The sequence below is a fragment of the Pecten maximus genome, chromosome 5, assembly GCF_902652985.1.
Source record: "Pecten maximus chromosome 5, xPecMax1.1, whole genome shotgun sequence".
NCBI lineage: Eukaryota > Metazoa > Mollusca > Bivalvia > Pectinida > Pectinidae > Pecten > Pecten maximus.
Window position 1 is genome coordinate 43,484,890 of NC_047019.1, and position 13,736 is coordinate 43,498,625.

Sequence of the window (13,736 nt, forward strand, 5' to 3'; positions counted from 1 at the left end):
CCTGTTGTATTTATGTTATTGCACGGTCTTCTCCTGTTGTATTTATGTTATTGCACGGTCTTCTCCTGGTGTATTTATGTTATTACACGGTCTTCTCCTGTTGTATTTATGTTATTGCACGGTCTTCTCCTGTTGTATTTATGTTATTGCACGGTCTTCTCCTGGTGTATTTATGTTATTACACGGTCTTCTCCTGTTATATTTATGTTATTACACGGTCTTCTCCTGTTGTATTTATGTTATTACACGGTCTTCTCCTGTTGTATTTATGTTATTACAGAGTCTCCTGTTATATTTATGTTATTACAGAGTCTTCTCTTGTTGTATTTATGTTATTACACGGTTTTCTCTTGTTTTATTTATGTTATTGCAGGGTTTTCTCCTGTTGTATTTATGCTATTACAGGGTGTTGTCCTGTTGTTTCCATTCAATAAAAGATGGAACAAAAAATCGCATCATGGTGATACTTTTGTATACCACTGAATACGGCTACATACACAATGGCAGAAGTCTTTGTTAAATCTGTAAAATATATAATGTAATGGAACTTTTCTTTTCGTCACATATTATATACATCGTAGTTATATTCAACTCATTAAGGCAGGCAGCTGTTTAACACAATACACTTAGTATACTGGGAAACCGAGTGTAATTCATCTGTATAATTGTGAGCGCAGGTGTCTTATAATCATCTTCCTGGAATACCTGCTGATTTAAAACACCGAAAAAATAATAAATTCATATTTCAAATTCAGCATGATGTTTCGGAAATTTCATAGGAAATTCTTGACTACCCGGAGCGCTTTTTTTAACATCTTCTGGCAAGATATCTCAATCGAGATTATCTCTACACTTGTATTTCTGTGATTTCACTAGGAAAATATATGCCATGATCAGGTAGAATCAATATGGGTCAATAAAGAACACCTGTACACACAGAGGAGTCAAGAAGCTAGGGGCATCTTAAAAGCAACTCCAGTTAAAATAGTGATATTTTACAGGCCTATACATTTCTACTAAGGAAGTTATCATAAGAAAGTGGTAGTATTGATGAAACAAAACCGCGAGTGTCGAAATGATATGTAAATTTCATGCATCTATATGTTTTCTCGTACCAGCGATAACATAAGGATATTTTCCCATCCGTCCACGTGATCTATAGGTGAGTGGCATAATGGTAGCGCAGCCGACTGTCAGCATTCCAGATCACCATTCTATCGCAAATACATCTCGGAGTGATCTGTTGATTAGTCCTGGCAGTGGTGGGGAAACAGCTGCCTATGTATCTCCCAAGTTGTGTGGACATACCTATTCTGAAATTCTTGTTTTGGAAATTTAAACTTTCTATTTGCACATTTTCCAAATGAATGTTTGGTGCTGATTTCCATGACAATTTCGCATTACTGTAAATAACGTCTCAAGACATAGTTATCATGTGATAAAGAAGAGAAAAAGTCATAATATCAATGGAGATATTAACCAATATGGTTATTGGATTATTGGGAAAACTACAGAAACGAAACCATGAAAGAGAGGTCTCCAAATAGTCAGCTGTAACGTTAAGTGTAGCATACGTTGGTTCTACTTTAACGTCCAATGTTGTTCCTTTAATTTGGATGTTATGTGCAATATTAGCTTCAATGTATAAGTATTGTTTCTCAGAATGATTGTCAATGCTCCCGATTCAAATATTAAATTTTCAAACACAACAAAATGTTGCAAGGTCAATATTAAATTGATTAAAATTGGATAGTAAAGAACATAACAGCTGTTTATTTCTATGGTTATTCATGAATGTTTTCAATGTCCTAGTCAGCTGTTCTGGGGTTCGTTGTGCTGTATATCTAACAGTCATCATGTGTACAAAATGCAGGTTTATAAATACTTGCTTTTGCATAAAATTTTATAATCTAAACAGAAATCAGATTCCACATTAAAACAGAAAGAGTAAAGAAATTCAGTTGAAAGGAAATTGATGTATGCAAGTGTAAATGTTTGGATTAGGAATTTCTTTCATTACTTGGGTCAAAACGTTTTATATGGATATCAAAGGTTTTGTAAAAACATACAATAATTTGATAAGGGGGGATATTTAATCACTCGTGGAATTAGGCAGGGTTGTCATTTTTTGTGTTTGATTTTTGAAAATATTAGCAACAAGATTGAGAAATGATAATCAGGCCGATGTTTTAAGATGATTACGAAAAGTACAAAGATAACACATTTAGCAGATGATACGACAATGTTTCTGAAACGAAAATACATTAAACAGGCAATGGAAATAGTTGGAAAATTTGGAGGACTTTCTGGACTGAAATTGAATAATAATACCACTGAAGGTATGTAGTTAGGATGTAACAAGGGAAGGAACTGAATTCAAAAGAGAAACAAAGTCCGTAGTAATGTTCTTTGGAACTAATATGAAAGGGTGTGTGAATTTAAATGGGAAATCTATACCAAAAAGAATCGCAATTTTTTGAAGATTTTCTCAAATTGATATTAATTTTAAGGGAAATGAGCATACATTTTTAGTGTCAATTGCTCCATGGTATTGTTCCTAGTAAATATCAGCTCAACAAATGGAGAATGGAAGAACGCAATTTGTGCAAAATTTGCTTTGTTATAGAAAATAATTATTTCATAAAATGTAAATATTTCGAAATATTGTGGAATATGCTTATTGGAATTTTCTGCAACTTGGATTCAAATGGATTTTAAGAAGCTTCAAGATTCAGTAAAATGTTACAAAATTGGACAAAAGATGTATGATGAAGTCAACATGATGTATGAATGATCGATTTCACATTATATAAAATATTCCACTTGAGTGACCAAAAAAGGAAATTTATTAAGTCATAGCAGTGAAAATACCTACTTCTGCAAGGCGAACGTTGATAAAACAGCATTTGATTGTATAGTACCACATAAAATGAAGTAATAAATGGTATCTTTCAACAACATCACATTTTCCAAAGAGGTATTTTCAGAAGTCAAAGAAATGAAATAAAATTTAAAAACGAAGTAAACAATGTATAGACTTGGAAATGATATATTAACAATAATTAGAATATCAAAATGGTCAAATAAATTAAATCATTCTCCCTTCAATACAAACAGCATTCCCTTTGAGAAGAATCAGACCTCACTTCCTACGTTAGCTGGGAATGTATACTATTTGACGTTTGCTCTCAGCTACAGGTCATAGGTGATACCTTTCGCCATTTTCTGATATATCAATTATATCAATATATATTTACATTTACACTGCAGCCCCACTATATAACTTTACCAAGCTCACTTGGAAGCTATGAGTCCATAACTTCCAAATCTTTATTATGACGTCATTAATATAGTGACGTCATAATTGTCACGTCGGCGATAACGAAAGATGGCTATTGAAAACGCTGTTCCGTCTTTGACGATAATAATTTGTTCATTCATTGTCGGAGCAAAATTCCATGGATATATTCTTTAAAAATCGTTGTCAAATGTAAATATAAGCATTGAACTGCTTTTAGTTGGAAGTTATGGGCTGATGAATGCCAACTGGACAAAGGCAAATTCAACATGAAGCGCTAGCGCGCTTCATTAAATTTGCCTTTGTCCAGTTGGCATTCATCAGCCCATAACTTCCAACTGAAAGCAGTTCAATGCTTAAATATATATATATATATATATCAATTATTGTATGTTTGTCGGGAATATTGCTGAGCTGCATCATATGATCTGTCTTTTTGAAATGACTTTCTTCATCGATATGTCTTAAGTATGAATAAAAACTATATATATATATATAACTTAGCAACACAAATGACGAAGGAAGACAACTTTTTAACTCGTGCCCTGACCGGGCCTCGAACTCACGATCTACGGCACCGACTCGCCTAGCTAGAAATACCCGCAGCCTATACCGCTGCGCCACATCGGTGTTTCTGGCTAGGCGATTGGGTGCCGTAGATCGTGAGATCGAGGCCCGGTCAGGGCACGAGTCAAAAAGTTGTCTTCCTTCGTCATTTGTGTTGCTAAGTTATATATCTATTTATTAGCGCAATGTATCATATACACTATGTGTTGGTGATCCGAAGATATAGATTTGAATTTCCTGTCGTAGCTGTACCGAGAGAAATAAAAACTATAGAAGTAATATAAACAGTATAATCCAGATAACACTGGATCCTCACATAAATGTATGGAGGTGATATATATATATATGGGGCAAAGAACTAATTCAAACAGTGTAAACAATAAGGTTTGTTAAATTTTCGAGGCAATCCGCCCCTTTATCAAAACACAAAAAATCACAAATACAATCACATAATATATATAAGAAGTACTGGAAATACAATTAAATACAATAAGAATAATGTTTTAGTAACTGGAGAAACCACAATGAACCCTTCGGCAAACGTGGGCTGAAGGCGGATACTAGCGTGACTGCATCATGTTCAAACACTAGAACGCTATGCGACCAACGGCAGAGATATTTTGAATTCCCCCGCACGTGAAAGTATTCCGAAGAGTTCAAAGACGATTCGTCCCTAAACACTGCTAGTGGACGACATTGCATTTATATAAAAAATGTTGCATTATCGTCTCTACAGTGATTGATTAAATATCGTGTACAAAGTCTGAAAAACTTTAGAAAAATATGTGTTAGATCATAAGAATTATAGAGAGTGGTGTGAAAAAACTGCTACAAATATTTATCAAGGCTGAAAATATAAGAATTACGAATGCCGAAGTGTCCCTACAGGACGCTACGGGAAACAGACGATTCGGACCAACTCGGACCAAAATGCTGTTGCATGATGGCGGGAGGCGACTAAGAGTCTCAAAGAGCAACAATGAATAGATGCCCCAAAAAGTACAGCAAGTATGAAAAATTTAACAAATTGAATAATTAACTACATGAATAGTCAGATATAATGGTCAGATGGAGAGTATATCCAGAAGACGTCTGGACGTACAGTACGAGGAGGGTGATTTGGTACTCAAACGCTCACAGAGCGTTGACCCGCGCAGCCCTCCGCTCAGAATTTGCGCGGGTTTGTAGCGGGATTGCCGCGGGATTTGAGCGGGCTTCGAGCGGGCTTGAGCGGGTTCGCAGCGGGCTTGAGCGGTTTTGTAGCGGGCTTGAGCGGACTTGTATCGGACCCGCTCGCCGGGCGGGCTTGTAGCGGGCCCGCTCGAGCGGACTTGTATCGGACCCGCTCGTCGGGCGGGCTTGTAGCGGGCCCGCTCGAGCGGACTTGTAGCGGACCCGCTCGAGCGGAATTGAATAGGACCCGCTCAATCAGTAATGACGGTAGACTTTCAACAGCCTGGTGTCGATTAATTATACTTTAATGACCATGTATATGTTTTCAGTTGTATCGTCCATCGTAAGTATTTATTGGATGATGTACCTCAACTATGAGATACAAATTCATACGTGTAATGTATTGCTCATGAAATCTATGTTATAAGTTGAATAATATCTGCAATGTTGTACAATATGACAGTGTACTTGATGTCGACCATTTTGATAAAAACTATTTGTAGGGAAATATTGTAGTTATTAAAGTTCAAATAGACTATTTTCATGCATGTGCAAGATCACTCACGAGTCACAAATCCAGTAATATTGGATATAGTCGTCATTTAGTGTTAGGAGCTGAGTCAATACATTGTAAATGTATCCTGTGACTGCTAACTGGTGACCGTCTTCTTTGGGAAAACAAAAGGTAATTATTCCGGTTAATGGTGGACAATGAACCAAGTGTCCGCAGTAGCATTATTTCATTCTTACGGAATGGGGACGGGTCAAAAGGCGGTTTTGTCATCATTTCTAGAGTACTTAGGACGGTCGGATCTTGGTCAGAATTTTTGTGCACCTCGAGTGGGATATGGGGAACACGGAAATGTGCTCAATCCGGTAACCATTTTAATAGTGGACAATGAGCCACGTGTCCACGGCAGCATTATTACAATTCTGATTTAGCTGACCTTTGTATAGATGTCGTTTTGTGCATGACCTCGGAGAGGCCACATAAGGGGCTCGTTATTTTGATCTCGACTTATTTTTACGTAGACATTTGAAGTATTTAGCTAGCAACATGTCCGTTTGAGAAAATTATCTTTGAATTTCTGTAGGAAGTTTCATAAACTTCACAATTATTTGAACATTTCGTAGTTTTAAATCCACGGCCTAAAGATATTGTGTTTTTATTACTATCATTATTTATGTGTCCATCGGGGTCATCTCTTGCATGGCTAATATCACGGACATACACTTACATGTATATTACCGGTAGATATCGAAATCAGTGCTAATAGTTTCCCAACTATAGTAGCTAATCATTTAATTACTTTCTTATCAGAAAAAAAAAATCGTCACAAGTGCATTGCTCTACTCGAGCTGACTTGAATTATATTTTTTGTAATCGTATGATGTTGATGAGATGTATACTCGCAAGACTAATAAAGAATTGAAAAAAATTGTTACCATTTTAGCAGCCTGGTACAAAATTATTTTGTGAGATATCGAACACTTTTGTAAAGGATAATCGATTGCCTTCCCGATCTCTTTTTGCCAGCAAAGACATACATGTAGTACGGTCTTTGATTACAAGACCGAGCATAATAGTATATACGTATGTATGTATATCTTATGTTGTATATATGCTATTAAATGGAAATTGTCAAATAAAATACAGTTTAAACTATATAGAACACAGAATGATTGTGTGTGTAGTCCAATATTCGTGATAAAAACGTCAACAAAAACACATTTTAAACAAATTTTAATCAATTATAACGACAACATGGAAATATTTCCTGTCCTTTTTATTTCGGAAGTATAAAAAAAAAAAAATACGTACTGACTATGCGAAAGTCACCATTATTATCAAGACCTAACACCCAAACAATGTGAAGTATTTCGTCCTTCACCGAGCTATTGACCAGTCCATTTTATGTCCGATGAAGCATGAGATTAGATTAACTCTAATTGTATTAGATACACAGTGTACGTACATGTAATTGAAATTTTCCATTGAAACTGGTAGGTAACAAAGAGTTTCAGGAGAAGATATGAACCTTGTCTTCAGAGAATGTAGGAGATGAGTACTATTATCTGTTTTCCTGTAAAAACGCAATCATTGAAAATTGGCAAGAAATTACATATTCTAAATTATTACCGCTCAAATCCAAATAAAACTAAACCAAAGGTCTGTTTAAGGTCATAATTATAAACGGAAGTTCTAAATGGTTTGTCTTTTTTTTCTAAAAAAAATTCTTCTTTGATTACGTGTATGTAATATAATCCTATGAATATTATGTTTTTGTAACTGGATTGTTTATTCATATATATGTACGTGTGATACAATGTTAATGTTCCTCATGTAACACATTTCCATGTGTTATAGTATCCAAATAAAACTGTGTGTATGGAGACCACGTGGTTAAAATCGCGTCATTTACAAATCATGATTGGAGTTAATCAATGTGATATAGATAAATCCTCTATACACAGGACAAATACCGGTCGTGTACAGTGTAGTTACCGTTATGGAAATGTTTTCACCTGCTGTTAACATCTGCCAATCACAGATTTTGATTACAATAGCGAGTATACCTGTATCGCAGTGACCCCATCGGACCCCTACAGCTTTTTTTTTACCTGCGGGCGGAATGTTGTTACATAAGGATTTAGCCTATGCTCCATGTTTACTAGTCTACCTGTATCTCACCTCTTACATTTAGGTCTTTCCTTTTGAGGCCGTAATAGCGGAAGTAAAACCCGTTAAATCCGTATGCGATGATAATTGTATTAATCATTCTTAAATCATTTATATATTTTAGATTTAAATTAGGTACGTAATTTGTATTGTTGAAAGTTATACATTTATGATATGTACATTGTACGTATTGGTTTAATGGTTGCAACATATCAAGATATACACGTGCATTGAAATAAGAGCAATTACTTTCACTATATCTTTATATATACCCCCCCCCCCCCCCCCCGAGGTACGGACAAAAGCCCCCCCGGACATTAGCCCCTAGGACAAAAGCCCCCCCGGACATTAGCCCCTTCACACTAATCAAAAAGTGGACAAAAGCCCCTTCATAAAAAAAAAATTATATATACATGTATATATTTTTTTTTTTTATGTTTTTATTTATTCATTTTTTTTTTAAATTACAATATATGTTTTAGCAGTGGTTATATTAAGTGCTACATATATATGTAAGTGACTTCAGTCACCAGTTGCTTCTGCAATGTAAACAACCAGTTCGAAAAACAACTACTTGAACTGTTACATAAACAATAAGCTGTTACACCGGTGTTTGGTAGGTTTTTCATTGATATTGTATTTTCCTGGAAAGAAATATACCATTAATGGCTTCATTGTTTCTTTGATTTTAATTACATTGTATTCCTAAAATTAAACGTATTACAACACAGAGCAACATGTTTGGTTAGGTACATTATGTACTTATTATATTATAATTTGAGACACTGCAAATAGGGATCAAATGTTTATTGCTTTTGTAGACATTTCTTTGATTATCAATATTTGCAGTATATTAGGAAGTCAAAAATTATGTGTAATCAGTTACAATTTGTTCATCATGGAGAACTCTCCTGAAATTTTTAGCTTACTTAATAATATAAAGTTTGAAAAAATAAATTATGATGTTTAACCACAGACATATAATGCTACACTGACATTGAACCAAGGACCTTCATTTTCCACACAATTACTCTCCAAATTTCAGAGATAAAAACAACAATATATATATATATAGTTTCTGTTTTTCAAAAGTACACATTTATATAAACTGAACACAAATAGTCTTAAAGAATTGAATTTGCTAGGAAGATTTATCAAAGAAGCTTTTAGTTGCAGAATTGTGTAAATATACTCGGTTTGTGTAGGTGTTGAGTTTTGATGTAACACGTTATTGCATAATAGTGTGCTTATACATTGTTGAACCTCCCGGTGTCCGTCTGTCGTGTCTACCAAATGGTATTATCTGATACTTTGTTTTCCATGTCTCTCTGACTGACTGTTATAAAAGTTCTCCTAGAATCCTTATTCTGTAACAGTGTATTATAATTAGTATCAATTCTGTGATTGGGCGCAGCCCTTGTAAGATTAAGTGGTTACAATGTATTTTTTTTGCTGATGTTGCCAGTAGACAATATGGTTGATTAATATTCCTCATAATATAGTACATATGTCGGTTAATCGGTTTCCGTATTTAATTATAATAGGTCAATTACGTTTTGTAATTTTATTATAATACATGTTGTATTCATATATATATATATACATATATAAATACATGTATATTAATTTATGTACTGATGGGTCATAGACCTAAAGTCAATAAATGAATTGAATTGAATTGAATATAAAGTATACCAGCTAAATTTATAAAGAAGGGGCTTTTGTCCGGGGGGGGGGGGGGGGGGGGGGGGGGGGCTAATGTCCGGGGGGGCTTTCGTCCGGAGGGGCTTTTGTCCTAGGGGCTAATGTCCGGGGGGGCTAATGTCCGGGGGGGGGGGGGGGGGCTTTTGTCCTACACTCCCCCCCCCCCGTCCTCTCTCTCTCTCCCGCTAAACCAATTTGTAAACATGTTAAAAAATAATATTATATTAAAATATTATATTATGCCATCTTGCTGTATTTTTTTCATGTATACTTGTGTCGGGAAAGGTGGTTTTTGCCCAATCTCTTATATACATATAAGTTACAATAAAAATATGTTTAAATAAAAAATCAGGGTAACTATTTATGTCAGGTTTCGTAAGAAAATAGAACACTCAGTATCCATATTTTTAATTTCAACACATCTTATTGACGAGATGTTAAGTCAATAGGATTGGACATCAAACATAGCCTATATAGATCGATATCGTGATACACTTATTTATTGATCTTCATATTACTTTAATAAGGACGAACTTGGATATTTTACCCAAACATGCATATACAATTTACATATATATACACATAATACTAATCATAATAACAACATTATCCGTAATAAATCATGTACATGTATTTGTTTCAACAAGCACATACAAATGTACATGTACATGTATAATGTATATATGAGACATACGTTATGGGTCCGGTTGTTCAAAACAAATGTGTTTTCATTTTATGAAAAATGTCAAGACTGGTTACCTATCAAACGGGTGATATACAGATTAATAAGTTTACAATACAGTACATTTTACCGTCTCAGCTTATGTAAATGATAAGGATGACCACAGTTCATTTCAAATATTTCATTCAGAGAATTACATAAATATTATATATATATGAAAGGATTGAACAACAAACTAAGCCTACATGTATCAGTGTATACTGCCCATCGCCAGCCGTCGAAAAACTGTCTCGGTACCCTGTACATTGCGCGTGCATTGTGCATACTACGACGTTTACCGAGCATTGAATACATTTGTAGGTAACTCAGACGGGCATGGCTACATAACGGCTGGCGATCGTACAATTCGACCACATTTCAAATCCTGCCTATATCAAAGAAAATGTTTCACTGACAGAACGAATTGCCTTCTTTATTTTGATATATCATACATAACTACGATACTTTAAGTGGATATACCACGCAAAAATTTATATAAGATAAATGATTGTTCGCGCACAGCGCTAGCGAGAGCTTAACTAGAGTACATGTGAAATATCACGTGACTTATTGCGAATCTACATCACCGTATACCAAAATAGATATAAACATATATATTGCACTCATATTTTGCTCAGTTGTCATCGCTGTGAGCTTCGCAACTTGTAGATATGTACATATGTATGCAGAATAGATAAATGTTGGTGGTTTGATCTCTTAATCTTCCGTATGCTGCATAAACTGATGGTTTTGTTTTCTATTATTCATGTAGTTAGTATAATTGACATCCAAACTTAAATATTTCATCAACTACGTCTTCCCCCATGTTATTGACACCAGCGAATATCAAATCTGAGAACTACTTTTTATTTGAAAATGGTCACCTTTAGGTCGAAACAGGCCAAATTGCGTCATGTTCCTCTTTCATACGATCCAGCTAACATGTACATGTACTGTATGTACACCAAAAAGACAAAACAACTTAGAAATATATCAGAATACTTAATCTAATTAAAATCATATGTACATTTGCATTTTGCACTACGCTACTCTCCGTATGAACATTTTCAAGATGTTGTATAAAAAATAACTTTGTGTTTAACCTTTTTCTATGATTATACTTTAAGATCCATAAAATGTATTTTTGTTAAACTAAACTTCATTACTTACGCTACCAAATTACTCTTGATTTGATACACAAGCAGAGAACAACTCAAGCAAGTGAATACGAAACATATTTTGTAACCGTTACATTACATTCTGCGAACGTTTCTGATGAAATAAATATGAGTTCCTTCTTATTCATCGTTATATTTAAAAAAAAAGATTGCAGGATTTCTTGTGTCCATGTTACGGGAGCGGGATCGCTGGCTGAGCGGGTTTGCTGGCCCGCCGGAGCGGGATCGCTGGCTGAGCGGGTTTGCTGGCCCGCCGGAGCGGGATCGCTGGCTGAGCGGGTTTGCTGGCCAGCCGGAGCGGGATCGCTGGCTGAGCGGGTTTGTAGGCCTTCCGAATCTGAATCGCTGGCTGAGCGGGGTTGCTGCCTTGTCAGAGCGGAATCGCTGCGTGAGCGGGATCGCAGCGACATCGCTTGCGCGGGATTACGGCGGGATTGCAGCGGGGTTTTAATCCCCATCGCTCGACGGGCGCAAACGCGCTGTGAGCGTTTGAGTACCAAATCACCCTCCTCGTACTGTATATATATATAGATAGATAATAAATTGTTTTTTTATCCTTACGGACGAATTATAAAAGTAAAAAAAAACAAAAAAACTCTCCGTTAGCGCTTTCGTCGCGTCATGGCGACTCTTCAGAATGATTTTATTTTCAAAATAGATGATTATGGCCATAATATTTCGGTACGATGAACTATGTACAATGTTTTCTGTAATCCAAATATTTTACATGTGTTTTCTATTGTTTCCGTATATACTCCCGGAGACGGGACACGTTTGAAATGTCTCGGTATTGTGAACAATATGTACACATTTTTCTTGTTGTTTCCGTTTTTATACAACATCTCTAGAATTTAATATTAAAAAAACATTCTGTGTTGTGTATTACTGTCTCTATGTCTACGTCTATGACGTCATAATCATCTATTTTGAAAATAAAATCATTCTGAAGAGTCGCCATGACGCGACGAAAGCGCTAACGGAGAGGTTTTTTTTATTTTACTTATATATATATATTTAAGCATTGAACTGTTTTTGTATGGTACTTATGATCTATTTGAACGACAGAGCTTTGCAAGCAAACAACATAATGCGCGCTCAAATAGATCATAAATACCATACAAAAACAGTTCAACGCTTATATTTACATTTTCCAACGATTTGATTTTTTTCCTTTGACAGATCATATTTAAAAAAATCATAATTCCCGCGTTACCGACAGGCAACACAAATTTTAGTCGTTAACTGGAACAGCCTTCATGTCTCGTGCAGATTGGCAAACAAAATCGGCAACAAAATAGTGCTTGAAAAAAACCCCAACAATTTATTATATTCAACATTTATTACAAACAAAGTATATGGCATGTTTTCTCATAATAAATTATTTGAAAAAAATATGTATTTTTGCCCAAATTTATCTATAACAATGCTTTCAGTATATTGGCCCGGAACAAAATATTGCGCAGGTCTGTGTTGTATTACTACGCTGATACTGTCGCGTGATGCACGGCACTTAAACAAACATCAACGACACAACTCTCAAAAAGGCTTTATAGTGACAATGCCATACAAATGTAAATATATATATATATAACCAGTATATATATATATATATATATAATTAAAAATATATAATGTCCTTGTGATGGGTATACATAGTAATAATAATAAAAAACACAAACCAGAAATTCACACTAGCGCTTTCAACATGCTTTGAGAGCAAGCTCTTCAGGTGTAGTCCCATATCCTTTCTTCTGGTTTGTCCGTGTCACAAGTAAATATATAATTAAAAATATATAATGTCCTTGTGATGGGTATACATAGTAATAATAATAAAAAACACAAACCAGAAATTCACACTAGCGCTTTCAACATGCTTTGAGAGCAAGCTCTTCAGGTGTAGTCCCATATCCTTTCTTCTGGTTTGTCCGTGTCACAAGTAAATATATAATTAAAAATATATAATGTCCTTGTGATGGGTATACATAGTAATAATAATAAAAAACACAAACCAGAAATTCACATTAGCGCTTTCAACATGCTTTGAGAGCAAGCTCTTCAGGTGTAGTCCCATATCCTTTCTTCTGGTTTGTCCGTGTCACAAGTAAATAAGTAATTAAAAATATATAATGTCCTTGTGATGGGTATACATAGTAATAATAATAAAAAACACAAACCAGAAATTCACACTAGCGCTTTCAACATGCTTTGAGAGCAAGCTCTTCAGGTGTAGTCCCATATCCTTTCTTCTGGTTTGTCCGTGTCACAAGTAAATAGGTAATTAAAAATATATAATGTCCTTGTGATGGGTATACATAGTAATAATAATAAAAAACACAAACCAGAAATTCACACTAGCGCTTTCAACATGCTTTGAGAGCAAGCTCTTCAGGTGTAGTCCCATATCCTTTCTTCTGG